Here is a 25,331-nt window from a genome sequence, read left to right on the forward strand (position 1 = left end):
ACTCAGTGTTATCTCATTCTTTTTTCCTAGAACTGTGTTTCCATTCCTGTGAATGGTATATATGCAGTCTTGTACAGCAATTTATATTTCACAATATAAGTATTTTTATAGGTTGCTAAATAGTCATTTTCTGTGCCTATAATATGTGTAATAGTATATGACAAGTCATTTTTCTATTATTTGCTCCTCCTTTTTGTTAATGCTATTACAAATACTCTTATGCTCATGTTTTGTGTTTAAAAATGTGTCCGCAAAAAACCATATGGCCAAGTTCTAATCTCTGAATTCTAGGCATATAATCTTAATGTAGAAACAGATTCATTGCAGAAGTGAACACGTTAAAACCAGTTCATTTTAGATTAAGATTAGATTGGGCCATAAGCTAATGACTGGTGCTTCTGTAAAATGTGGCAACCTCTGATTACAGAGGAGACATAGAGATGAATTCTATGCGAAGACACAGAAGCAGGAGGAGGTTTGAGTGGTGCAGCTACAAGCAGACAAACACCATGATTGATGGGAAACTGGGAAGAAGCACAGAAGCAATTTTTGCCAGAGCCTTCAGAGAGGCCTGTCTATTCTATAACAGTCCAGTTTAGAACTCCTAGCCTCTAGAAGTATCATCTGGTTTGTGGTATTTTATTCTGACAACACTGGGAAACTAATCTATAGCTCAAGACAAAATTTCCTGCATGCTTAAATTTGAGAGCCACTAGTAGACTGATTTAAACTTAATTTCAATTTAGATGATTACTAATTTAGAGCAAAAAATCTTAAACAGCAAACAACAGAGTAAACGACATGCCTGGGGATGGGTAATGACTCACACACGGTGAGTTTGGATGACTGCAGAAAGCTATAGCGCAGCACATATCAGCTGTGGCTCTCACTTTCAAACAGGAATAGACAGTCTCTGCATGCTTCATATAAAACAGGACAAGGAGCAGATATATTTGAGAGTTTTTAGAGATAAGCTATCTATCTTGATAGGGAACATGCTCATAATTAATAAAGCCTGATGCCATTAATATTAGCCACCAATGCTCAATGTCCAGACACAAGGTTTCCCTGTCGATGCATGAAAAAATATGCCTAAAAAGAGCTACTCAGTGTTCTTTCCAGCGTGTTAAAGGTATTGTAAGCAGTGTCTGAAATGCATCCCAATCACTTTGCGGTACTTGTTCTTGACTTACATAGTCTGATTCTACAACTTTATAATATAGGCCGCACCTGCTGATTGTGCTTTAAAAAAAAAGCCAGAATATGGTAAATTTGATGGCTTATCAATTCTGAGATGTCTATAAAAAACTATAACTGATTTGCACTGATAAGTAAGCTGGCTTCTTTGTAAACTGTCCTATGAAGAGGCTTATGTGGTAAGGGACCTAGAGTAGCTCCTAGTTCCCAGCTGGTGAAAAGCCCATCTGCATGACACCGAGTCACATTTTCAGTCACATGTGTAAGGTGGCAGTGTACTGTGTGTTTGCTTTTAGACATGTCTACAGATGTAGGCAGCACCTTCATTGTGGTCCTGTGGCATCCTGAGTCGAAGGAGTCAATTAGCGTATACATGAATTTCTGATTCCCAGAAACAGAGATAATGAATGTTTGTTCTAAGGCATTAAGCTTTAGAGTAATTTATTATGTGGTGACAGATAACAAACAAACCACTCAATTCTTAGGCCTTTTCTTTATGTTTGGAAGTTAACAGAGACATTGTGTCTAACTCTGTCATTAGGCAGGCAGCTATGCTTGGTTGGTTTTTAATGTGACTGGTTTCCATAAAGCCCCGCTTAATAGAGAGCGAAAACAACGGGAGACGTTTTATCTCTTATTATTTTCTGAGTGCAATATTTTGATGCTTTGCTTAGAGGTTATTTCTCCACTGATGAAGTTGTCATTGTATCCAGTCTAGGCAGGGTTGTCAAGACGTGGCAAAAAAAAAAATCCCAAAATATCCAGGGAGCAGGGTGGCTCAGCAGTTAAGATGGTGGCTTCTCTTCTAGAGGACCTGGGTTTGGTTCTTAGCACCCATATGGCAAGTTTACAGGCCTCTCTAACTCTAATCCCATGGGCTCTTTTATCCTCTTCTGGCCTTGACAGGCTCCTGTACACACATGGTGTACATACATACACGCAGGCAAACAGTCCTATACATAAAATAAAAGTAAGTAACCCTTTTTAAAAAACAAAATGCCCAGTAAATTTCAATTTCAGAAAACCACCCAATGATTTTTCTTAAATAATATTTGAGACATATTTATGTGAAACAGACTTAGATACTGATTTGATGTTTGAATTTAACTTGTGTGCTTTAATGTGGCAACCCTATGAGCAATGCCTTGCAACCGGTCATAAGGGAGTTTGCTAAAGGCCCAACTCCCATCCAGCCTTGTTGCCATACAGCCCTGCGGTGCTGATGAAAGCAATGCTTTGGGAACATATCTTATGGTTGTGCATACTTGAAGTTTTAATGTAGTCGCCATTATGAACATCCTTTGGAAGGCACTCCTACTCATTAAATGACGGGTGCACTTTGACTCTCTCAGTGAGTCCCGTTCTGAGAATGGAAGTCCAGTCTGATAGCATTAATGGAAGGCAGCTGTGGATCTTGATGTTCCCATAACAGCAAGCAGGACAGAATGATGTTAGTTTCTGACTTGATTACATTAGTGTAATGATTGCCAAGTATGTAGATGTATTATAAGGAGAAACTACCTTTAGGAAAAAGATTAGTCAATTTGAAGGAGCTTTTATGTTTTAGTATATGCAGATCAATATGCATTAAAATAATTATGCGGAATACGTAAATGCACACAATGGACATTAAGAAGCCTTTTGCTACCTGCTACTAAGAGACCTAAAGCTGGTGTGTGATGGCTCTCTAATTAGAATCAATGCTTCTTTTCTTGTGTTCTTGTACTTAGAATGTCTGCGTGGTTTTAATTGTATAAGTACATTTAAATGTATAATTTAAATGGCTTCCTATATAATTTAAATGGTCTCCTGTAGAATATAGCCATTTGAGGGTAACGAATGCAATAAGAAAATAGACTGGAGAGGTAAGAAGAAAGAAGATCTCTACAACCCTAGCGTTTGAATGAATGCCCCTAGAAGCTGCTTCTTTGCTAATTCTAGTACATTTCTGCTAATGCATTTTTAATAAATGTAGATTCTTTTATTTTTTATGGATTAAATGAAACAACCCATCATGGTAGAACACTTGCCTAGCATACACCAAGGGTCAAGCCTGCAAAGAAAATAAAACAAAATGAGAAAACCCTTGAACGCCATTTCCCTGAAGTGTCGCTGATAAAAGTAGGTTTGCTTGCTCTGGGGACGTATCATACTTATATCCTACCTGCTAGCTTTTATTTATGTACATTTTAATGGTAGTAACGAGAAGACAATAAGAAAGTAAAAAATAGACTTACCAGAAGAGAAGAAAAAAAGCCCTAAGAAGCGTGAATGTAATAAAACTCATGATATGGAAGCAGTAGTAGCCATAACGTGTATGAGCAATTGCTGGAAACTGAATGACATATTGAGTTTCTCTTCATTGTGAAGGATTGCATTTACACATTTTTATAACTAAGTGCTGGATTAAGTATAATGTGTGGGTTTTTTAATTTATTTTTTTCATTTAAAAAATTTATTATAATTTATTCAGATTACACCCCAATAGTTATCTCTTTGCTTTGTATCTTCTCATTCTCACCCTCTCTCCCTCTTCCACCCTATTCCCTTCCCCTAGACCTCTGACAGAAGGGGACCTCCTCCTCTACCATAGGACCACAGCTGATCAGGTCTCATCATGATAGGATAGCCTGCTTCCCTTTCCTTTGTGTGCCCGCAGGGCCTCCCCACCAAGAGGTAGTGATCAAATTGGGGCACCAGAGCTCATGTCAGAGGCAGTTCCTACTCTCCCCACAATCATGGAGAATGAGCTATCCATTGTCTGTATCTGAACATTTTGTCCTTGGTTGGTGCAACAACTGGTGCAGTCCCCCCTGCGTCCTGATCCGATGGCGCTGATGGTCTCCATAGATACATTTGTTTGTGATTGTCTTCAGGAAGATGCGCTAGGTTAAAGTAGTGACCTCCTTTCATTTGATAATAACACAGAAAGGAACAACACTCGATTTTAACAAAATGTTTTACATATATCCCCAAGTCAAGTGCCCTAAACAGGCTTAAAGGAAGCATAATGTTCCTGCAACTGTCTGGATAGAATGTGGTCATGCCTGTTCTCAGCATGGTTTTCCCCTGCAAGTTCACCTCTTTCCACTATTCTACACTGCCTCTGTATTTCATATGTGCCTCTATTAAACATTGTAGATATATACTTACAAGAATGGGACCTGTGCTGGATAGTTATATGCCTACTTGACACAAGCCACCATTACCTGAGAGAAGGGAGCTCCAGTTAAGAAAACGCCTCCATAAAGTCCAGCTGTAGGGCATTTTGTTAATTAGTGATTGGTGTAGGAGGACTAAGCCCTTCGAGAGTGGAGCTACCCCTCCCTCGGCTGGTGTCCTGGACTCCATAAGAAAGCAGGCTGAGCAAGCCAGTAAGCAGCACTCTTCCATGGCCTCTGCATCAGCTTCTGTCTACAAGAGCCTGCCCTGTTCTGAGGTCCAGTCCTTATTGTCTTTCATGTGATGATGTACTGTACTGTGGAAGTGTCAGCCAAATAAACCCTGTCCTCACCAAGTTGCTTTGGTCATGGCGTTTCGCCCCATCAATTAAAGCCTTAACTAAGACAGAATCCATACTGTTGTATACAGAGGAGTTGTTATTGAACAATCAAGAGTACTGTTTCCTGGAGTTCAGCACAGGGAATCTCTCGAAGCTAGAAAACTACTCATGTAGAGACATAAAAAGAGGGGAATGGAAATTCAGTTTTTTCCCATTTAGAATTCTTGTAGCTAGTCTCATCCATCCCAAGTGTTGTGTCAACCTGAATGTTTCATCAGCTCTGTCGCTGCTGAGTTAAAGTTGTATCACTCTTTGACAGACCGTGTGATGTGCCCCACGATTGTGGAGTGGATGAACAACCCACAACTCTCAGGGAAGATGGGAAGAATGCTGAAGCGGCTGAAACTTCAGGCCACTGGAGTCTAAGAAATGAATCAGGAACTAAAAGGGCATGAAATCTAATCTTCGATGAAAACAGAAACTCAGCAGTTACTAGCTCTCCCTTTTTTTTTTTATATGTCACCAGGTTCTCCTTCCTCGGGGTCTGTGTTGGACTTTGAGATCGTTGTCATGAATAATGGGGATTGAATTTTGAAATCTCCAGTGGACACATTGCAAATCTATAATTCCACGAGTTTCACTGTTCACTCTGGAGAAACTTTGCAAACAAGGCTTTAAACTATAGCAATTTATTTCTCTCTTAACTGTACAAAGCCGGGGAATTCTAGGATGCAAAGTATTGAGTATATATGACTCAGATGCTATATTTGAATCAAATACCCAACAAGAGGATGTTGTGTAGCATCCTGTATCTACACATCACCTGAGAAAACAAGTCTCAATTTGAAGGTGAAGGTATGGAAGAGTTTGATTCTTTTTTTTTCTCCCCCCAATTGTATTTATCACCAACACACTTGTGCCAATCATTTATTTTATTTTACCACAACAAACACGGACACACTGTTAGTTACATACCATTATCTCCTGAAGCACTGGGAAATGTCACTTCACTGGTGTACACCATGGAAGTTACAGACTGTGTGATTAGGGTTTTTGTTTTGTTTTGTTTTGTTTGTTTGTTTGTTTGTTTGCTAATGGCCTTTTCCTTTCTTTTTTCTCTCTCGCATATTTTCACAGTGTCTTACTATGTAGCCTAGGCTGGCTTTGAACCTATGGTCATTCTCCCTGAGTGCTAAATTATATATCTGGCTATACTTTTAATTTTATTCTAATTTTTTTTGAATCTTGGATTCACAATATAGTCCTAAAGTGTCTCTTGTGGAAGATCTTTTGATCTCTTTTTTTTTTTCTATTCTGAGCTTACTATACTGACCTTTGCAACTTCCTAGATCAATATTCTTATTTCATGACAATAAGACATGGCCTTCTAGGGCTTGAGTAGTTTTGCATAATAGATGTTTTTAAAATGCAGTATAATAGTCTCTCTCTTTCTCTCTCATATGTATGTATTCATCCATGTATGTATACTTGTGTGTTTATGTGTTTAGTGTATACAAGTAGGTGTGTCTTAGTTGTTGGGTGTCTTTTATCCATTTCTATTTTTTTACCCTGAATTGAGACCCCTCACTGGATGTAGAACTTCTGGGTTTCTCAGCAAGGCTGGTGGCTAGCCAGGCTGTAGATATCTTCCTGTTTTCTCAGCATGGGAGTCAGAGGTGCACAGCCAACTGTTTTTTTTTTTCACAAAGGTGCTGGGGATCCAAACTCAAGTACCCATGATTGGGCAGTAAGTATACTCCTCACTGAGTTGTCTCCCAGCCTTGTCCAAAATATTTCTACCCAATCAAAGGATTAGTGGGCAAATGAGGTTCTGTTGACCATTTCAATTGACCAGTTACAGACATTTTTTGAATGTCGTACTCTATGTTAATACTTAGATGCTAATTATAAGTATTAGGCATGTATATTATAGATGGGGACAGTAAAGGCTTTATCGATATAAGATTCCCAGCTGGTGTCAACATAAAGGTTGAAACGTGGCCAGGATTTAGATTGCTGGATCCCTAGGCACATAGATCTTTACTGATGAACTGCCATAACCCTTCTCTGGTATATTGTATCATTCTGAATATTGTATCTCCATTCAGCAATGACTCCACCTTCTGATTGCCATAAGGTGTATGTCTTTAGTATATGTTGAAACAGACTTTCATTTGCACATGAAGGACAGCCGTGTCTGTGCTTCCTATACATGTGGGAGCACAGAGAGGAAATATGTGGGTATGGGAACTTCTTAGGTCAGCATGTGCTCCAAGCACATATATAAGAAACACACTGGAGTGGTTTCTTTCCTACAGCTATTTATCAACCTCAGACTCACCATGTTGAAGGCTAACTTTTCAAATACCAATTCTACTTAGAGTTGAGAAAAATGAAATCTGGTCTTCCTTGAGGGCTTGATTTGAGGCAGAAATATTACAAGGGGCTAACCAAGGCCTTTCCAATCATAACTTTCTAGTGGCTTTGCGTGTGCAGGGTACATTTTCTAGCAAAATTAAACTCCTGACACAGACAGATCTGAGATTCTAGAAATAATTCATTATTTCCCCAGACTTCATCTCAGATGTTTACACAGTATTTTAGCCAGTAATAAAAAAGTGAGTTAGACTGAAGAAATGTGTGAAAATAGCCATTTATGAAGGACTTCTTTGATGCACTCTAATAGCAGGTAGAGTGTAGGACTCAGAAAAGTGCTTCAGGACCTACAAATATACATTCTGAGAGAGAACAAATAAAAAATGTTCAAATATTGCATAAGGCCAAGTCAAGTGGACTCATGGGAGGGAAGTTAGAAGAGATTTTGTACCATAGCTTTCTGAGACTACATTTTATGTTATAAAAGCATCAGACTGTATGTTTTATGCTCTGTTTCTAGAGATAGAAAAATAAAAATAAAAAAATGTATGTTGAAGCATAAAATGGTTAAGTAAATTGTGTTTTCCCCACTATATTCTCTGCCAAAAAACTCTTGCTTCAGAGCTTTCTCAGTTTACTAAATAAAATAATATTCCTAATAGCCAGAATATGCAAACAACCTAGGTGTCCCTCAACCGAAGAATGATAAAAAACTGTGATACATTTACACAATGAGACACTACTTAGCTATTAAAAATAAGAAAATTTTGAAATTTGCAGGCAAATGGATGGAACTAGAAAAATGTTCATCCTGAGTGAGGTAGCTCAGATCCAGAAAGACACACCTGGTATGTACTCACTTATAAGTGAATATTAGCCAAATAGTAGAGGATAACCATGCTACCATATGCAGATCTAAATAAAGTAAATAATAAGGAGGGCCGTAGAGAGAATGCTTAATTTCCACTCTGAAGGACAAATAGAATAGATGCTGGAAGCAACTGAAGAGAAGGAACAGGAAGGGAGCCTACCATAGATGTCTTCTGAAAGACTCCACCAGGCAGGAGATCCAGGCAGATGCTGAGACACACAGCCAGAGTCTGGGGTGGAGCACAGGGAGTCTTATAGAAGAGTTGGGGAATAGAAGCACCTAGAGGGGTCAGGAGCTCTTCAGGAAGACCAATGTAGGCAACAAATCTAGGTGGAGGCAGGGTGGTGCTGCAGAGACTGATGCACCAACCAAGGACCACGAATGCATGGTATGGACCTAGACCCTCTGCTCAGATGTAGTAGATAGGCAGCACAGTGTCCTTGTGGGTCCCATAATATGGGGAGTAGGGACTACTTCACACATGGACTCTGCCCCCCCCACATTGATCACTTTCCTCTGGCAGGGCAGCCTTGCCAGGCCACAGAGGAAGAGGATACAGACAGTCCAGATGAGACCTGATAGGCGGAGGTCAGATGTTAGGGGAGGAGGGCTCCCCTTTCTGAGGACTAGGAGAGGGAGGGAGAAGGTATAAGGGAGAGAAGGTCGGATCAGGGGGCAAAGAGAGAGGGTGCTACAATTGGGATGTAAAGTGAACAAATTAAAAATAAAAACTTAAAAAAACAATAAATGTGCATTTCATTGTATGTACATACACATTAAACTTATATGCACATATAATATCACATAGGTTTTATATAATCAACATACAACTACATGTGTGTGTGTGTATATATATATGTGTGTGTGTGTGTGTGTATGTGTATAACTCCTTCAAAGAAGAGCTATTTTTAAGCCAAGAATGTGGGAATTGAGGAGACAGGAAAATCATTAACTTGTTCTATATACAGCATTACCTTGTTTTCATTATTTGTTTTACATTTATCTATTTGTGAGTGTGTCTGCACGTCTGTGTGAGTATACATGTCGTGGTAGCTCACAGGACTTAATTCTTTTTTTCTGCTGTGGGATCCAGGTTCCAAATTTGCCTGTCAATGACTTTTTACACACTGAGTGATCTTGTAGACCCTATATTAGTCTTAATAAAAGGTGTAAAGCTATTAAAGGAAAAAGACTATATCATCTTAGAAATTTTCATAAGGACAATATTTCAAGAAACAGATATGGAAGGTGGAAGGAGGTGGGAGAAAAGGGATCAATCAGAACTGGGGGGAAGTGGAACAGCTTCACGGATGGCAGGCACTTCTAGAAATTATCAGAGGAAAGACTATGCTTGGCCCAATCATCTCTGTCTTCTTTGTTTTGTTTTTCTCTTGTGTTTCATATCTCGATGCATCATCAAATCATCAAATCTTGTCAATTCTTCCTCAAGTATGTTTGGAATTGAACAACTTTCACACTGTCTTGCACTCTACACCAGGTTAAGCCATTGCTGTCCGTAGTTGCAAATATGTACCAAATCTGGCTCTTACTCTTTCCTTCCTACAGTCTTTTCTCAACATCGTTGTGATCGGGAAGACTGGTGGAAAGTCTAAGTTAGATCAGCCTATCCTATCAGCCCTGTTTTAGTGGCTTCCTGAAACTATAGGGTATAATTTGGGGGGCCATTTCTAATCACCCCTTCTAACTGCCAAATATATGATACAGAGACTGAAAGATGTACTCAACAAGATTTAAGGCACCAGAGCTGCGATATGACATATTCGAATCCTCTGTGCTAGTCTGGTTGCTTTCCAGCCTTGTGCCCCAAATTACTTGTCACGTTGGTCCAGCCTGGGCTGCTTCTCTTTCATCAGGTCAATCTTCATGGCCACATTCTTTCTCTACCTCTTCTTCTTTGTTCCCTCTTTCTTCTCCCTCTCTACTTCATGGTCCATACTTGAGACCTGATCACTGGATCAGAAGTCCAGCTATGCCTTGTCATTGGGTGTTTAGGTTTTTTTTTTTATTAACCAATCAGAGATAATTGAGGAGCAAAGTTTACACAACACTGATCAATGAATGTGACAATGCCAATGTCAGGACTCCAACAAGATCTTGGGGCACAGAATTTAGCATCTGAATGCACAACATACCAGCCCAACCCCCAGCAGCTTTCCATCTTCAAAGTCAGACCTCAAGTTTTCTATAGAGTACTAAAGGAATTCTAACCCCTTCTCACATTAGCTGAAGTATGGTAGGCTTCAAAGTAACATTAATACTGGCCTGGCAAGATGGTTCAGTAGGTAAAGGTTCTTGCTGCACAGCTTCATCATGTGGATTTGATGCCCAGGAAAAAAAAACCTATTCCTGCAAGCTGTTTTATGATCTTTACATACACGCATGCGCGTGCGCACACACACACACAGACAGAGAGACAGACAGACACGCACACAGACAGAGACAGACAGAGAGAGACAGAGAATGAGAATAAAAGGAAGAAAGAATGAAGGGAAGAAAGACTGATTGATGTTTGGGGTATGAGTCCCAAAATGGTGATTTCATTTTTGTTGTATTCCTGACATCTGCTGAAAAGTGCCCAGGTGATTCAGATGGACAGCCAGGAAAACATATGAACCCCCACCCTGCATTATCTGTCAGCTTCCATTTCTTTTTCTGTCTACCTTTCCCTCCTCTCCTTTTTTTTTCTCTCTCTCAGTATATTCTGGGTACACGGGCTTCCTGACTCTTGCTCAAACACCCAGCTAACAAGCCCATCACAGAACAAGTCAGCTGATGTTCTCTCCAAGTGTTCAGAGGGAATATTATGAACCTCTCACAGATCTTTAAAATGTCAAGTACCTTTGCATATGGTTTCCTAGAAGATTATTAGGGGCAGGGCTTTGATTAGCCTCTTGTCATTTTTTTTTCTTTCTTGAATCAAGCTTTTCAAGATTGACCAGATTGCATTTCTCTCAGGAAAAAAAAATCACACACCGTTTGATAATTCAGCCTTTATTTTGTAAGCTGAGGTTTTAAGACAGTTGGTCTAAACAGCTGCTCAAGAAGTCAGAGGTGACATTGCTGAGGTCTCTGTAGATGTGCTCAGAGCTGTCTTATCTAGCAGAAGTCATCTGAAGATGGAAGTAACTTCCGAAACACAAGTGCAGAAGTGGGATGTACATAGAAACTTCGATAATGTCTGGGGTCTTCTCTAGCACAAATACACAATACTATATTGCTTTTAATTTAATTATGATATTATATTGTTTTAAACTAATAATAGCACAGAAATATAAGTATTAATTAAATAAAAACACCCAGGAAATAGCTTGCATGGGTTTAACTATTTAATTCTCTGTCATTGAAACCACCAATTTTCTCAAATAACCACACAATATAAATAAATTGCATGCTCTTCTTGTACAATGGAGGTTCAGGGCCCTTTGGCCTAACTCTTCAAAATATATCCTGACCCCAGAAAACCTCCTATACATATGTTTGAGAGTGCTTTATTCAATAACAGCATAATTAGGATGTCATGGCTTATTTGTATGGCTTAAAAATAGTCATTTTAAAATGCACACCACCCTTGGGAAAGCTTCACTTTATGCTGGACGGCTCATGTATATTTCAGCAGATGTGTCTTTCTAAAGTGCTTGGTTCCTAATGGAAGCTCAACAAGTCTTTGGAGAATGAGTAAATCGATGGATGCGCTTTTTTAGTGGGGGATGTACAGATGTGAGCCTCATACTCAGAGAGACCTGGGCTATGATAATCTTATGTCAAGAAGACAGCACAAAGGGTGCCTGCGAACAGAAGAGTAACCTGGAGGGATTGCCTTGTGCCTGGCCATAAGAAATCTCTGTATTTGTATGCATGGCAGAGTGTGTGTGTGGGTAAAATCAGAACAACCCACAAAAAGACCTCACCTGCTATTCAGCAGATACAGAGAGGACCAGCAGAGCTCGCAAGAATATTCCTCAAACACCATGTCTTAAGAACCACTTGTGCTTTCTTCCTGGTTGCCCTACTTAAGGCAGTGCTAGAAACACAGAAACACAAAGCACAAACTGTAGGTTCCCTCGTAGTCCAGGCCTCTGCTGTGGGAAGGGCAAAGCTTCAGCTTTAATTCAGGCCCGGACTTTTGATTTATTACTGAAATAAAATGTTTTGTGATTTAAAGTAACTCTAGGACTTTTTATTACCTAAGAGTGTCCAGCAAAAGTAATGGGGCTGCGCAAATGTTCAACTGGAGGCAATGGCAGTACTAACCCAAGAGAATAAATTCGAAGAGACAGTGCGAAATAAAAATGGAGTTGTTTATAATTCCACCCCGTGAGTCATGCTTGTTCCCTGCGCCTACTTCACAGTCTGGTCTGATTAGTAGGATATCGATTCTCATGTCAGCCTCAAAATATTTCTGTAGCAACACAGCCACATTTTTAGTTGGTGCTGAAATTTCTAGCGAGCTCAGCTTTAAGACAGCATGGAATTATTAAACTGGCTTACTTTTTTTTTTCTTCTCTCTCATTAAACAGAGAACTCGTCTTTGCCTGGGATGGTCAAAGTTTGCGATTCAGCCAATTGCTATTGTTAGTAAAGGCAGTTCTTCCAGTACCAGGGTCAGAGCCGCTTTTTTGTAGTCATGTGATCACATAAAGAACAGCTCACGCTGCCTCGACCTGGGAGTTTTAAAGCTACCGAGGGACTGTTTTTAATGGACTGTATTTTTCTCCTGATAGAGCTATACCAGTGAACAGAGAAAACTGTGACTTTCCTAGAAAAAATGAGAACTTCAGTTTTCTAAAATTAATTGTTCTCTTGAAATTTATGGCAACATAATATCGCGTTTGTTTGTAATAGATACAATTTCAGTCCCGAACAGTTGTCGTGGAGGCTGGCAAGACGGCTCTTTCCTGTCCTCATGGCTCAGACATCCCAAAGAGTCTTGATGTATTGATAGATCTGTGGCCCTCTGAGCTGGAAGATAAGGGCTGTCTTCTGTTTCTTTTATTTCTCAGACAGCAGCCAGGCATGGCGCTCTGCACACAATACGTGTCAAAGAAAGCTATTGACTGCCTGCCTGGCTGTTTCCGTCATTTAGAATGCATATTGCTGCCTATTGTTCACATTTGAAACCAAGCAGCATCAATCCTGAGGGTCTGTGGTTTCTGGATTCCGTTCACAGCTTTCTCCTCACTGAGACTAATTACTAGGCAGGACATCCTTTCTGTTTGACAGTTAAGATGGAAGAAATTGAAATTAAAAAAAGAAAGAAAGAAAGAAAGAAAAAAGGAAAGAAAGAAAGACAGACCAGACTCCTAAGCAGAGCATTCAAGCCAGTTGAAAGTTATCTTAACTGCTACCATTCAATGTCTTTAATGTAAAATTTTCCATTTTGCTAAAACATAAATCAAGTGGCCTTGTTTTTTTCTCCAGAAGATAATAAAACAATTTTACATTAAATACTATTCTTTAAATTTGTATGTAAGTATTCCCAACATTTTTTTTTGTAGGCGTGAATAAGAACATGTAATCTTTCTCCATTCTGGAAGTCAATTTTCTCCTTGTGTCCTCTGCATGGAAGAATAGAGAAAGGGCTGCAGAAGGAATCTCTTGTGTATTATATGGATGCAACACCTGTCAATTATAAAAACCTATGACCTATAGCCTACACAGGAAATAGATGTGGGACATCCGTCAGGCACAAAGGATTCTGGGATAGAGACAGGCTTGGAGGATTTAGTGGCAAGATGTGAGGAAGACCGATGCACGGTGCCTAAGCTCAGGTAAACCAGTCATGTGGCAGAGTTAAGATTAGTATAATGGGTTAACGTAAGTTATGAGCTAGTCAGAGAAGAATCTAAGCAAATGGCCCAGGTATTTGTATAATATTTAATAAGTCCCACGAGCTTTTTCTTTCAAAATACTTTTTTTATTAATTTATTCTTGTTACATCTCAATGGTTATCCCATCCCTTGTATCCTCCCATTCTTCCCTCCCTCCCATTTTCCCCTTACTCCCCTCCCCTATGACTGTGACTGAGGGGGACTTTCTCTCCCTTTATACTCTGGTGCCTCATATTTGACCATGTCCCCTGGAGGGGGAGACCTGGTGGCACTCAGAGGAAGGATAGCAGGCTGCCAAAAAGAGACTTGATACCCTATGAGTCCCATGAGCTTTTATTACGGCAGCTAAGGGACAGGAGGAAAATACACACATAGTGGCATGGGACTACTATTCCACAAGACATGTAAAGAGTGGTAAGTCAAGCTGTTTATCTTTCTGCTGGAAGATTAATAACACTAATCAGTTCTCACCTTTGTTGGACTTACTAATGGAAATAGCCTTAGTCAAAGCTGAGGAAGCTGCCTTTGATTGCCACCTCTCTTTATTCTCTTGATATCCATTGTCAGTCTCCCTCTGGAACATAATACTCAACCTTCTTCTGCCCTTTATATGACCCAAACCAAGCTCATCCTAGGTATACACATCAGTTACCTACAGGAGAGGTCTGCTAGCCAGCTTCTCTCAGCTCTTTTTTCTGGGTTCTGAGTCATTTTCATGTATCCATCCTCCAAAGCTTGCTTGGTATCTGGCTAACAAACAGGACCAACTTCTCTATCAGTGTTAATCTTGACCGATTACTATCCAATGTCTTACAAAAGAGATGCATCAAAAGCACATGGAAGGAATGTAAATCAAGCATGAGTAAGGTTTGGAAGGTTGAAGAAGATGAGTGAGAGAACTGAAGGACCGACTGGCGGAGGAGGAAGTGTTTCCCCTTTTGTTAGTCAGTACCGACTGCTATAACAAAACCGATTGGATAGCATAAAGAGAAATTTGTCTTCCTAATGTTTGGAGGTTTGAAGTCAGAATCACAGCACTATTGTGGCTTTGTAAAGGCTCTGATCCTACCTGCAAGATAGCCACTTTCCATCTAACCGCCTCTCACCCCGACTCTCTTCCTCTTTTGATAAAGTTACAAATCTTTCCACAAGTTGAGCCCCAATCACATACTTTACTGCCCTTTGTTTCCTCTTCATAATTCTCTATGAGACTCCATGCAGCAGAAGATCAAAACGGATGCTGAGACTGATGGCTAAACGTTAGTAGAGCTCAGGGAATCTTGTTGAAGAGTTGAGAGAAGGATAGAGGGAAGTGGAAGGGACAAGAACCCCAGAAGAAGACCAACAGCGTCAACTAACCTAGGCCCGTGCGGGCTCACAGAGACTGAATCACCAACCAAAGAGCATGTATGGATTGGGCGGCTTGGTCTTCATGTGGGTCCATTAGCAATTGGAGCAGGGCTATCTCTGACACAGACATAGTTGCCTGCCTTTAGATCACTTTCCCCTAGCTGGGCTGCCTTGTCTGGCCTCAGTGGAAGAGGATGAAATTAGTCCTGATGTGACGTGATATGTTGAGGTAGGTTGGAGGGTTCCCGTTTCCTGAGAAGAAGTGGAGAGGGGAAAGAGGAAAGAAGGTGGGACAGGGAGGAGAGAAGGGAGGGGCTGTGATCAGGATGTAAAGTGAATAAAAAAATTAAAAAAAAGAGAAAAAGTCCTACCTTAGTATGTAGTTATAGCTTCAGCACAAACCTTGGGGATACACAATTCTGCCTATAGCGTGCATCAATGAATGACCAGAGATTAATAAGATCATGCACTGTTCTTTCATTTTAATTGGTTTATGCTGTCATTGTGTGACTATCTCATTGGGAGTGAGTTTGAGTCTAAAATTTAAATGAGTGTTAAATTCTTGCAATTTAATAAGATGCAATAAATTCTTGCAATAAAAATAAGAGGGAGAAATAGTTCTCTGTTCCAACAATTTTAGGGAAGAAGTAAAAACTATATTTGATTTGTTTAGAACTTGTATTTGTATATGTTAGACTTCATGGATTACTTAAGGGACTTTCAAGAGCAATTGATGAATTTGTTATTTCTTCTTCATTTCTGACAGTATATATATATATATATATATATATATATATATGTATGTATGTATGTATGTATGTATTGTGGTCATAGTCACCTCTATTATCTTCTGGTATCCTTCTTCATTTTCTTTTAAACCCCATTTTCTTACCTAGTCCCTTTTTAGTGGCTATACCATTATATAAAATGACATATCCCCTTCAGTACCTATTGAGAGTTACTACCTCCTCAGGAAGGGGCAATCTTCACAGACACCTCCTTTGTTGGTGGTGGACAGTTGGAATGCCCAATCTCTGTGCTGGTCTCCATTAGTGCTGTGTATCCACAGTGGCAATAGCCATGCATCTGTATGACAACATGCTCTGCCATTTTTCTCCATCCTCTGGCGCTTAAATTCATTCTGCTCTCTATCCTGTGGTGTTTCCTGGGCTTGTGGGATGTGGGGAACAGATATTTAAGGATGAGAATGTCATCAGCTTTGATTTGTAACTCTGACCAGATGTAGATCTTCGTATTGTTGACTCAGGAATAATATTAGAATTGGGTAAATGTTGTGATACACTTAGATGCACTGTGATAAATAGTGTAACTAAAGGTCATTACGTAACTTAGGATCATAACGACTTGTCAGAGTATATCAGGTAAAGAGACCAAGGGAGACTGAAAGCATGTGTAGTCAGTGATCTACCCAGACAACAGAAAATAAGCTAATTTTTTACATGAACTTGTGATAGAAAGATGTTTTAATAACCTGCATATAAAACATCATGAAGCATGAAACTCTTTCTGAGCTCTTTATTGATCTGAGGATCCTTATCAATGCTGCATTGGAATTCTCAGTGAGTTCTGTATAGCAAGAAGGATGTTTTCGGATGCATGTCTCTGTAAATAGATTCACATTTTACCGAATGGCAAGTTTTGAAAGAATTCCTAGATAGGGGGGTTATTTCAGGACAATCAATTTAATACTAATTTGATCCAGCAGTATTTGAGTGCTAATTAAACATCAGTACCATTCTAGGTTCCACAGAACATTGAAGGCTGAGACAGACAGATTCTTATTGTAATGGAGTCTGCTCTGAGTGGTAAGGGATAAAACCAATAACCATCTACAATAAGTACCATGCCAGCAGGCAATGCATCACGTAGACACGGCAGAGTGACTAGAAGTTTGCTTTAGATTAAGTGGTTGTAGGAAAAATTCAGATTTAATGTGTGCTACGAATGGCAAGGAATCAGTCACATGGAGAAATGGAAGCATATTGCTATGAGGAACCATATTTAGTGTAAAGGACTATGGGATATATTATTTCCTGTGCTTGAAAACAAGGTACAAAGTGATATGTTTGTCTTCAGCACAGTGGAAATGGGAAAACAGAGGTGAGATTGATGAGAGACCTATTGTAAAGGACACTGTAAGACTGAGTGTCCATCATGAACATCAGCAAGAATTTTCTCAGTAACAAGTAAGAGATGGTGTGATTAAGCTATAAAAATGTTGGTAAAAATTCTGTTTAGCACTCAGAGGAAGGATAGCAAGTTACCAAGAAGAGACTCGATACTCTAAGAGCATATATAGGGGGAGGAGGTCTCCCTCAATCACAGACATAGGGGAGGGGAAAAGGGGGGAAGTGGGAAGGAGGGAGGAATAGGAGGATACAAGGGAAGGGCTAACAATTGAGATGTAATATGAATAAATTAATTAAAAAATGAAGGAAAAAATTTTTTGTTTAAACTCTGAACAAATGCAAAAAAAGAAAACAACTAAGAATTCTCTGAAATTAAAATTTAAGTGTCACGATAGAGGACAGTGATTTTTTCCTCACTAGACAAGCCTAGAGACTAGAAAAAGGAGTACAAAGCTGATCTTCTAGTGACAACATGTTTTCATAGGTTGCTATTGCAGTCTACTGTGTCTGCCACACTAACATTACCAGTATTGTGTGGATCAAAGAAATGGGAACATGGGCCCACAGCTAGGAATTTAAATAATGCCTCTGTGAAACACAATTCTAACACTCCAGCACACATTTTATCATCTGTAATGTGATAGTGTTCTGGGTGAATATGCTGCATATATATTATATGTAACCTGCATTTTATGTATAATATATGTGACTTATACACATGATATAAATTCATTTCATTGTTTTCAAATTTAGCCTTTTCATCTAAACCTCCTGTTGTCTCTACATGAATTAAAAGAATTCTTTTGGAATGGGGGGATAGAAGGACCCAGAAAGTTCAGGAACCCCACAAGGAGACCATCAAGGCTGATTGATCTGGACCCAGGAGGGGACCTGTACAAACTGTTGTGCTAGCCAAGGACAATGCATGCAGTAAAACTAGACTCCCTGTTCAGATATAACCAATGGGCAGCTCATTCTCCACAGTTTTGGGGAGAGTGGGGACTGCTTCTGACATGAAATCTGGTCACCTTTATTTGATAATTACTTCTTGGTGAGGAGGCCCAGTGGCATACAGAGGAAGGAGATCCAGGCTATCTGGATGAGACCTGATAGGCTATGCTTATATGGTGGGGAAGGAGGTCCCCTTCTGTCAGAGGTCTAGGGGAGGGTAATAAGGCAGAAGAAGGAGGGAGGGTAGGAACAGGGAGATGCAAGGAGGGGATAACAATTGGGAAGTAATCTGAATAAATTATGACAAATTAAAATAAAAAATCCATTGAGAAATGCAAGGGTAAGTACATTATTTCATTAAAATAAACCCAAACAACAAAACACCCATCAGGCTTTTATTTTAGAGACTGTGTTAGTTATATTTTGTTGTTTTAGCTGCTGCTATGATAAATACCTTGGAGGAACACTTAAAATAGAAAAAGATTAATTTTATTTCACAATTTCTGTGGGCTCAGTCCATGGTCACTTGGTCCTGTTGCTCTGGACCTGTGGTTGGGCATCACATCATGAGGGAGTGTGGATGGGGTCACTTCCTGGCTGTCTGGAAGCAGGGGGCAAAAAAGGGTTGGGATAAAGTATGTCTTTCCAGGGAACACTGCCAGTAAACTATTTCCTTTACCTAGGACCTAACTCAATGATATTAATCCATTATGTTATGAATCCATCAAAAGATTAGTCCATTGATTAGGTCAAAGCCTTCAAGAACCAATGACTTTCTAAAAACCTATCAGTGAGCAACCAAGCCTGACTACCTGAGGCTTTGGGGAAAACATTGGATATCTAAGTCAATACACAAGTTATATTTTCAAGCCTCATTTCATGTAGGTAGGAGTTACGAGCTTCATCTTGAAAACTGTGATCCAAGGAGACAGCAGTGCTTATTTTCAAAGGTGAAACTCCAAATAGAGTACTCTTTGTGTAACTCATTTAACTAAGCTTAGTTGTTTTGGAGTTAAGATGTTTTTAGGTCTAGAGAGATGCTTTATGTGTATAACGATGAGGTATGAAAGATACTGATCTACATTCAGAATTTTAGACACACCAAGATAGAAAAGATATTATTTTCAAGGTTGCCAAATACAAATAGCCAAAACACTATGAATGTAACACTTATATAATTTCTGATTGTTTTATGGTTCTTCTTGCTATAGGTAGTTTATTGTATATATGTGTAATAATATAAATGTAAATATAAAAAAAGGAAAAAAGAAAAGAAAATTCTGGGAGAATCAGCGTGGCCATTTAGTGTGCTGCCTGGCAGCTGACTACACGCAACATTCACTGAGCTGTGAAGAGGGGTGCAGATATGAGACTGAGGAGGTGGACCATAGCTATTGCCAGAAATGAGGAAAAATGAATAGTTAGTGCAAAGCAACCCAGCACATGGACCAATGAGGCAGGGTGCACGTATTTTTCTATTCCAGCTCAGTCAATAAGACCTGTACTTCAAAGAGTGGGGTTCCTGGCAGTATCAAGGGAACTTTTAATTAACATCAGAGTTCTTTTTAAAGGCTTGTATGACAGAGCTAACCTTGATCATCTTTATCCTCGGTTTCACAGAAAGATGAAGACATTTCAAATAAGAACAGATTCTCAAAATAGGCTGTGTGGGCGACTTTGTTGTTGATGTTTTACTCCTTGTTCAAAATATGGTTTTCACACTTTCCACACACCCCTGCAACATAGGGGAAGGAAGGTGTGAGCAGCATGGGTTCTAGAAACAGAAGTATAACTGTTTCTCCAGGAATGCTGCTGGCACACAAGACCCTTTCCCAGGGTATGCAATGACCACCATCTCTTCCGGGATGGAAGAGTCCTTAAACGATGCAAAGAGAAGAAGTTGTGAAGAAAAAAATGGAAGTGAACATGGCTGTGAATTTATTTCTAGCTATACTAGTAAATTAATAGGGACGGCTCACAAAGACGAAAAAAAGGCAAAGTGCGGATATTCATATTCTCACGTAGTTTTGAGATGTTATTGTTTGGCTACATTTTAGAAAGGCAGTTATTGGTAAAGGGCAATGGAGTTGTCATGTACAACTGAAGAAGCCTTTGTTAAATTCCAATGCATGGCAAGATCTTGACTTCCTGCTTTTTAATGTGTCCAGCTGCAGGGTTGACCTGTAGCCTTCTGAAAGTCTGGCAGGAAGACCAGCATGTCTGGAAAGCTAATGACAATAGGACCAGACTCCAGCCTTTGAGATTTAAGTTTTTTTTTCCTTGACTGAGCACTTAATCCATGCCTGTCCTCAGATGATCCTGACTGTAGAGGAATGATGCTGTAAAAATTAGTAGAAGTGAAGTGATTCATAATTGTATGCTTTTACCACAATGTCCTGAAGCTTTAGTATGAACACTGGCACAGACAGGTTAAAGCACATGCTCCAAGACCCATCCAGCTCCTCTGTGCTATCTAATTTACCACATTTCCCAGAAATACTTGAGAACACGAAAGTCTTCTGCTTTTCCTCTTCCCCTTGATTTATAAATTCTTTATTCCAAGGTGTCCCCTCTTTAAATCCCAATTCTACATTCAACAGAAGGCACACTATCTTATTCCATGATATTTCATATGTTCTGATGGCAGACCACACGTGACTGCAGGCTGAGGTGCTATTTCAGGCACTGCCTGAGATGAAATGGAGCTTAAAAATTTCTCTAGAGCCCTCTCATCCAGCACATTCTGTAAGCCACTGAAATATAAGCCAGGGATTCCCGCTCACAGGCGTGCTATAAGAATGTTTTTACAGTAAGCTTGTAAGTCCATTTCAAGAAGCTTTCAGCAGACCTGGTACTCTGATGCCAGGGCTAGGATGGTAGCAGAAGATTGGGTCCCTGATGTTAATAAATACAGCCCAGAAAGGCACAAGGTAGAGCCTAATTAGTACATGCTATGTACTCAAAAACAGTGTTAGCTGTACAAAGTTTAACCCAATAAGCATGTAGTGAGTACTTGAAAACAGTGTTAAGTATATGAAGTAGAACCCAGGCTTGCAAAGTTACATTTTAGTGATGGGGTTGCAAAGGAAAACAGTGGGTGGAGGATTAGAATAGGCATAAGCAGAGTAATAGCAGATGGAGATGAGGGGAAGGACAGTTCAAGCCCAGAGAGTAACAAAAGCAAAAACACATCAGGCTGAAGACAAAGAACTAAAGAGGGAGCCTTTGGGGCCACCTTCCCTCTCTGACACAGGGAGACATAATGGGGAAGAAGGTAGCTGTGATGATTGAAGGGTGTGTCAGGTCTTTAGTGTGTGCTTTACTTTGCAGATAGAAGAAGTAGATGCTTAAATGCATAATGTATGTGGCATTGTGAGACCATCAGACACAAGATAGGGCACAGAACAATTGCTTCGTAGATGACTGTGGTTATTATTTTTGGGACAGTTGAGGCATGAGTGAAAAGATCATATTTAGAAGAACTTTCTAAGTACTTCTTCTACTTTAAACTTCTATTTATTTTCCCATCCACCAATTACCAGCATAATCCCTAATCAGTCTATAAACATATTTCCTTATACCCACAGACAAATAGCGTCCTCATCCCTCAACAAGAAAACTTATCTTTGCAACAGGCAGAGACTATTACAGAAAAACAATCAATCAAATAGAGAGTTGTGGAGCCCTGTCCCAATGTGTGCTAAGGCGCAGGAAGCATTGAGGAAGAGGGGCAGAAATATAGTAAGAGCGAGAGAATCAGGAAGCTAGGTATGAAATGGTGTCTCCTAGCAATGTCAGAAGCTACTCCCATAGTCTCACCAACATGCCTGCCTAAACGTGAGCTGAACCACCATGTCACCAGTTAACATGCCAGACTCAATAGGGAAAATCACATGAGGCCTAAACCCTACACTAAGAACTACAGGTAATCAAGGAAAACTGGGACTGGTGGTCTCCTTCAGAGAAGAGTACAACAATTGGTTCTCCACTGCCAAATCATCAGCCCTAAAAACATGTTTTCTTCAAAGCTGCCAAATACAAATAGCCAAAAACTACTACTGTAACACACACACACACACACACACACACACACACACACACACACACACACACACACATATAGTTCCTGATTGTTTCATGCTTCTTCTTTCTGTAGGTAGTTCATTGTATATATGAGTAATAATATAAATGTATATGTAAAAAATTAATAAAAAGACAAAAATACATGCATGTAACATTATAAGACTGAGAAGGTATTTAGGAATATATACGCACATAAATATAGATATGTGCATGCAATAATAATGAAGCAAAGGAAACGAATTTGAAGGAAAGCAGGAATGGATATAAAAGAAGGTTTAGAGGGAGGAAAGGGAAGAAAAAATGTAATTAAATTATAATTTCAGAAATTAAAAAAAAATGGGAAAGTGAGCAGATCTTTTACTTTTTTAAAATAATATAACTATCCAAAAGAGTAATAGACCTATCCACATCATCCTGTCTTTTATCCTGCTATTTCTTAAAATAGATGCATTCTAGCTTTGAAATGACCCATGTTACCAAATCAACAGCTGTTTATAATAAAAGAAAGACTAATCACTGACATTACGTCATGTTTGCCAGTACACAGTATGCACCAATTAACTAATCTCAGTCCCTCCCAGATGTTATTTTGTCCCTTTTAAGGGAATTATACATGGTAATTGCTTTATAAAAGTGGAATTATCAGAGATCATGTGTTTTCATGTCATGGAGGAAGGAAGAATTACATGGGTGGTGTATAAGAAAACACTGGGTGCTATGACAGGGGTGATGCGAGTACAACATCACAAACTTTAAATAAGCCAATACCTGGAGAAGTTAATAATTTGCTAAAGCCCACACAGCTGATAAATGCTTTATCTGACATTCAAATCTGGCAGCTTAATTCGGGAGGTTTGTGTTTTTTAATGATGAGACTAGGTTATAGGAGTTCAGAATCGAGGCTGTTATACCTCCATACTTTACTGTGCTCCTACTGTTGTAAAATTTGTGTTCAAACATTGAAATGAGTGCCTTTCAGATGAAATGTGTATTAGCCCCCATGAAGAATTTTGCTCTCACATAAATGATCTGTTTAGGGAAGCTGAGTAGCTGCATGACATTTGTCTATTCTCTGCTTTCTTTCTTTCTTTTTTTAAAAGCTATCTCCCAACATCAGAGACAAGATGACTAAAGGCCAGCCTAAGAATGCAGACAACAAAAACCAAAACAATTCAGCATCTCCAGATCCTAGCCATCCCAAAGAAAGAACCCTGAGAACTCAAACAAAATCAAAATACAAGAAAATCACCTCAAATCCATAGTAATGAGGACAATAATGGAAGAAACAAATAAAATCTATAAACAAATGCAGAAGGATGCATCTAAATAGGTTGAAGACATAACAGGCCTATAGAGAGGCACTGGAAGAAATTCAGGAAAATACAAACAATCAGATGAGCGAAACCAATAAAACCGTTCAAGACCTGAAGATAAAAATGGAAACAATGGTAAAAGCACAGTCAGAAAAAAGACGGGAATGAGAGACCTTAGTGAAGAAAACAAACAACACAGAGGTGAGATTCTCAAACAGAATCCAAGAGATGGAGGAACGAATCTCAGGACTAGAAGATACAATCATAGAACTTGAAGCAACCATCAAAGAAAATGCTAAATCTGAAAAATTCCTGACACAAAACATCCAAGAAATCAAGTACACCATGAAAAGATGAAACCTGAGGATAATAGGTATTGAGGAAAGAGAAGACACCCCACTCCAAGGCCCAGAAAATATCTGCAATAAAATCATAGAAGAAAATTTCCCCAATTTGAAGAAGGAGATGCATATACAAGAGGCCTACAACACCAAATAGAATAGACCAGAAAAGAAAATCTTCCCAACATATAATAAGCAAAACACAAAATATACAGAACAAAGAAAAGAATAAGTGGCAAGAGAAAAGAGCCAAGTAACATAATGGCAAATCTATCAGAATTTCACCCAAGTTCTCAGCAGAGACCATAAAGGCCAGAAGGGCCTGGACAGAGGTACTGCAAACAGTAAGAGACCACAGATGCCAGGCCAGAATACTATACCCAGCGAAACTATCAACATTCTCTGCTTTCTTATTCTCTTCAAGTCTCTGAATACGTTGTATCACTAAGTGGAGAACCCAGGCAGTTAGTCCTTTGTGTGATTTTTAAAATACACTTTATTCTACTTTATTTATTTTTATTTTTTGTGCATCATATTCCTTCTTGTAGGTATCAAAACTCCTACTGAAAAATGAGTCTGAGTTATGAGAGAGGGTTTATTTTATATCTGTCTTTGTCTGCCAGTAAAAAAAAAACAACCACATACAAGAGCTTTTATTGCAGTGTGATCTACCCACTGTTAAAGGTTCAACCATGGCATTTAGTTTTATTCACAGAGCTGTATAATTATTAACTGATCATTTTCATTCACTCTTTTCAACTTTGTACCAGTCGTTTCCATATCACTACATGCCACCCAACAAACCAATGATAGTAATCACTAATTTGCATTCTCTAGCAGGGACTTGCATATTGTTGAAGTCTTAAGTACAGAGTTGTACAGTATATAGTCTTTTGTAACTGTCTTTTTTTTTTCTTTTACATGGTACTTTCAAGATTCTAGGAGATATCTTGTAGTAATATGAAATATTTATTTCTTTTAATAAATATTTCGTACTCTAGATATCATCCAATAATAGACATTTGGGCTACTTTTGCTTCTCTGTTATGAATAACGTGGCAGTAAAATGTTGAGCATAAGTTTTTGTGTTCAGATATGTTTGCATTTATCTTAGGGATGCCTTGAAGAGAAATTACTGGTTTGTATGATGATTCTATATTTAAGGATTTGAGGAAATTCCATTATTTTGTCAAAGGATGCTTTTTCATGCTGAGTTCCCCACAGGAGCATGTTGAGAGGTCTGATGGCACTCATCCTCATCCTTGTCAACACTCATCTCTTTGATCACAGCCAACCCTGTGGGTATGAAGTGGTATCCAGGGGTGCTTTGGACTTGAATTTTTCTGGA

At 39.2% G+C, this 25,331-nt stretch overlaps 1 long non-coding RNA gene across 1 annotated transcript in view; it reads left to right on the forward strand.

Moving 5' to 3' along the window:
- The window catches only part of LOC311606183, a 150,819-nt gene extending 127,369 nt beyond the window's left edge, over window positions 1-23,450 (forward strand). The window contains exon 3 of the long non-coding RNA XR_014782247.1: window positions 23,430-23,450. This is a non-coding gene — a long non-coding RNA (uncharacterized lncRNA). The remainder of the gene's footprint in view (window positions 1-23,429) is intronic.
- The last annotated feature ends 1,881 nt before the right edge of the window (window positions 23,451-25,331 follow it).

Source organism: Acomys minous, assembly GCF_964271855.1.
Source record: "Acomys minous genome assembly, chromosome: 10".
Classification (NCBI taxonomy): domain Eukaryota; kingdom Metazoa; phylum Chordata; class Mammalia; order Rodentia; family Muridae; genus Acomys; species Acomys minous.